The sequence below is a fragment of the Dermacentor variabilis genome, chromosome 9 (genome assembly GCF_050947875.1).
Source record: "Dermacentor variabilis isolate Ectoservices chromosome 9, ASM5094787v1, whole genome shotgun sequence".
NCBI lineage: Eukaryota > Metazoa > Arthropoda > Arachnida > Ixodida > Ixodidae > Dermacentor > Dermacentor variabilis.
This window is the reverse complement of record NC_134576.1, coordinates 23,009,286-23,014,095: the sequence shown is the minus strand read 5'-3', so window position 1 is coordinate 23,014,095 and position 4,810 is coordinate 23,009,286.

The window sequence follows — 4,810 nt, the reverse complement described above, 5'->3', positions numbered from 1 at the left end:
CGCGTCTTCAGCCTCTTGCTCGACCTTCTCAAGCCAGCCACGCCGCACGTTAAGGCGCTGGGTGAGCTGCTCGCCATACTGTGCTCGCATTTTATCCCAGCACCGTCCACACTAATGGAGCGTTTCCGCTTCAACAACCAGAGCCGCCGGGAAGGAGAGACCCTCGGGCAATTTATTGCTGCGCTACGAGGGTTAGCAAGTGCCTGTGCCTTCGGCGACCAACTGGACTCGCTGCTCCGGGACCGTTTCGTCTGCGGAATCAACAACCCCGCCATGCAGACGCGACTCCTGGAGCTTCCCGACCCCTCGCTGGACGACGCCGTGAAGGCAGCGCTGGCAATGGAAGCTGCCGCCCAGGACGCCGGCGAGATTTCCCGTGCGACTGGCTCACCGTCGGCGGAAGCTGCGGTCAACAAGTTAGCGACAAAGGGCAGTACCTGCGGTCGCTGTGGTGGTGCCCACTCCCCTTCACAGTGCCAGTTCTCTCAAGCACAATGCTTTACGTGCGGGAAAACTGGGCACCTGGCACGTGATTCCGAAGGGGGAGGACGAACAGCAAGCAGCAGCCGGATTCAAGCCAAGGAACAACACAAGCCCGCGGCCAGGGTAGCCGTCGCAAGGGTACGCGGCGGAGGCATGCGGCAGCAAGCTCAAGTTCTTCCTCGGCCAGGCTCCACGTCGTGGCCGAGGACCTGCCGATTTTCGACATGTGGCACACAGGCTTTGTACTGTCTGTATCGTATCAGTTCAACGAGCACAAGCTATCTTGGCATGCTGGAACGACACGTGCCTTTCCTTGCCCTCTATTTCCACTACCCCCTTTCCCTCGCTCTGGTATAAAAAGCCCAGCGCAATAAACAGAAGGGTTCACTGTTGTCTTGACACGCCTGCTGTTGGTTTCTTCGACCGGGACCCGGTCGATACATGGTGTCAGAAGTGGGATGCTGAAGCCCTGTATGCCTGCAACAGAAGACTAAGGACATGGAGTACGTAAAGCCACCGGAACCTCTGGGCCTGGCGACCAACGGAGGACGGACGTAGAAGCTGTTCGGGCAAAAGTTTGATTTCTTTCTGGCAGCCACGGAATGCTCTGAAAAACCGAGGTCAGAGGCAGCGAAGACAGCACTTTTCTTCAGCGTGGCTGGTGAGGAGGTCCTCGAAGTTTACAATAACTTCACGTTCAGCGAAGGCGAGGACAAGCAAGACTATGCGACTGTCATAGGTAAACTTGAGGAATACTACATCGAGCAACAAAACATAATTCACGAGCGTTACGTCTTCCGCTCTCGACTCCAGAACGAAGCTGAACCTTTTGAACAGTTCCTTCGCGCGCTGAAGAGACAAGCACAGTTCTGCAACTTCGGAACGATGATGGACGAGATGGTGCGGGACCAAATTGTATTTGGTACTAACTCCCAGAAGCTTCGAGAGAAGATGCTAATGGACAAGTTGCTTACCCTGGACAAAGCTGTTGGTCTATGCAAGGCGGCGGAAACGTCAGCACGCGAGAACGCGCTGTGGAAGAAGACAGACGGGGAACTTCACGTGCTTGCAGCATCGTCGAGCCGAAGCGCTGCGCAAGGACCACGGCAAGTCTTTAAATGTTTCCGCTGCAGCCGAACACATGCAGCACGACACTGTCCAGCCTACGGGAAAACTTGCTACTTGTGCAAGGGGCGTAACCATTTCGCATCATGCTGCGAAACAAGAGACTCCGTCCGTGAGGTACAGTACGATTTTAAGACTCAGGACCAAAACGACGATTTCAATGTGTTGGACGTCGCCATCGGTAATATTATCAGTGACTGGGACTGGATCATGAAGGCAAGGAAATCAACTTCAAGATCGACACAGGGTCTCAAGCAAACCTTATACCACTGTCGCTTTTTCGAAAATTGAAAGCCGGTTCGCTGAAGACAAGTCGCGCAGTTCTACGGTCGTATAGTGGCAGCGTCATCAAACAGCTCGGCAAATTTTCGATGCACGTTACCATTGGTGACCGTAAGATGTACACTGACTTTTTCGTTGTTAAGAAAGACCACAGCGCCCTCCTTGGTCTAAAAGCCTCAGAGGACTTGGGGCTTATCAAGCGGAATGTTAATGCTGCAACAACGAGCAGCAGCTCAGCGGTCGTCGAGGGATTTCCGCAGCTCTTTCAGGGAACAGGCCGTGTACAGCGCGAGTACAGGATCACCCTTCCCGAGGACGCTGTGCCCGTCATCCAGCCAGCCAGACGAGTGCCTTTGGCGCTCCGAGAACCTCTCCGTGCGGAACTACAGCGAATGGCAGCGGAGGGCATCATTCAAAAAATCAGCAGTCCGACAGATTGGGTAAGCCCACTGGTCATCGTGCTTAAAAAAGACAAGTTGCGGGTATGCATGGATCCAAGAAAAATTAATGAAACCCTTAAGAGGGAGCATTATCAGATGCCCCGCCGAGAACACATAGAAGCGGAGCTTGCAGGTGCGAAGATGTTTTCTCGCCTTGACGCTAACGCCAGGTTTCATCAGATCCCTCTGGATGAGCAGTCTTCCAAAATATGCACGTTTGCAACTCCATTTGGCCGTTACCGGTTTCTTCGACTGCCTTTTGACATTTCATAGGCAAGCGAAGTGTTTCAGAAGGCGCTCAGTGAGATATTCGATGGCCTGCCAGGTGTGCGTGTATATGTGGATGATGTGCTCATTTGGGGCGCTACCAGAGAAGAACACGATGACAGGCTGAGAAACGCGATACGAGCAGCAGCAAAAGCGGGGCTGACATTTAACGCGTCAAAATGCCTGTTCGGTGTTGAAGTCTTATTTCTTGGTGACATGATCAGCAACAGGGGCATACGTCCTGACCCTGCTTTGGTCGAAGCTCTGCTGAAGATGCCGGCACCACAGAACAAGCTGGCGGTACAAAGGCTCTTGGGCGTTGTCAACTACTTTGGCAAATACGTGCCGTCGCTCTCTCAGCGCACTTCCATTTTGCATTCGTTGCTAAAAAACGATGTTGTGTTTGACTGGACGCCTAATCATGAGAGCGAGTGGGAGGCTATATGCAAAGAGCTCAGTAAATCGCCACTTCTAGCAATTTTCGAGCCCGGCAGAGAAACAAAGATAACATCAGACGCTTCTCAGTACGGTGTCGGCTCGGCACTGATGCAATGTTACGGAAGTAGCTGGAAGCCTGTGGCTTACGCTTCAAGAGCTCTGAGCAAATCGGAGCAACGCTATTCGCAAATCGAAAAGGAATCTCTGGCGTTGGTTTTCGGATGTGAAAAGTTTTATCACTTTGTATACGGTCACCCGTTCATTCTCGAGAACGATCATCGCCCATTAATTGACATACAAAAAAAAGCCATTGCTGATATGCCGCCAAGAGTACAACGTTTCTTTCTGCGGTTGTTGAAGTATAATTACACCTTATCTTTTGTTCCTGGAAAGCAGATGGTGGTGGCAGACATGCTTTCCCGGGCACCTGCTGCTCAAGATGACACAGCCTCGCCCACAAGTGACGTCGAAGTTCACGGAGTCACCGTAGTATCGGCACTCGTAAGTGAAAGAACCGCTTCAAGGCTTGCAAGTGAGACCGAGCGTGACATATATCTCAACCAGGTACTACAAAAGCTTGGGCAGGGGTGTGCTGTGGAAGGTCCGCTAAAGCCTGTTGCTTCTGAGCTCTCTGTAGTAAAAGGAATCCTTTTGAAAGGAACGAAGGTGGTAGTGCCAAGTAGCTTGCGCTTGGAAATATTAAAGCGCATTCATGCAGGGCATCTCGGCATTGGAAAATGCAAAGCCCGAGCAAGACAGTTAATATACTGGCTAAATCTGAATGCTGACATTGAAATGCTGATCCACAAATGTCCAGTGTGCCAGACTTATGCGTATAGGCAGCACTCAGAACCCCTCATCTTGCGCCCAACACCCACACAAGCCTGGTACCGTGTTGGTGTTGATTTGTTTCAGTACGGCGGCCAACATTACCTGTGCGCCTATGACTCAATGTGCAACTTTCCTGACGTGGAGATATTGCCTAATACCACAGCCAGTTCTGTGATACAAAAATTGGGGGCCATATTTTCTCGTTATGGTATACCGATCAAAGTTTGCACAGATAATGGCCCACAGTTTGCCAGCCATGAATTTGTGCTATTTGCTCAGCAGTACGACTTTAAACATGTCACATCCGGCCCAGAGTACCCTCAGTCAAACGGTCTTGCTGAGAAAGGTGTACAGATAATAAAGCGCATTCTAAAAAAGACAAAGGATGCGAATGAAAACTTTTGGCTTGGCGTCCTGAATTACAGAGCAAGTCCACTGGTGGATGGCCGCTCACCAGGGGAGCTGCTGCAAGGAAGACGTCTGCGCACGCCCATACCGGACTTCGGACCCCTTCCAGCCACGCGAGTCAGAAAGCACAAGCAGGGCAAGCACAACAGGCGCGTACTTCCTGGCCTCAAGAGCAACGACGTTGTTCGCATAAAGGGGACGGCATGGGCACGAAAAGCCAAAGTGCTTGGATCAGTCGGACCACGTTCCTTCTATGTGGAAATGCAGGACCGTAACACCTTACGCCGTAATCGGCAGCACCTCTTGGCAACAAGCGAACCTTTTGAGTACACTACAGACAAAGAGTATTGCCATGAAGGCCAGGTTCCGGCCTCTAGAATCTCGCACATCCGACTCAAGTGCGCCTGTGGCAAGTTGTACGCAGCCACCTTCGCAACAAGTTCTGCCACAACGAAGGTCGCTGCGTCGCACCCGTCCTCCTGAACGTCTAGGGTACGATCAAAACTCCCAGCAGACAAAGCAACGGCGTTGAAGGG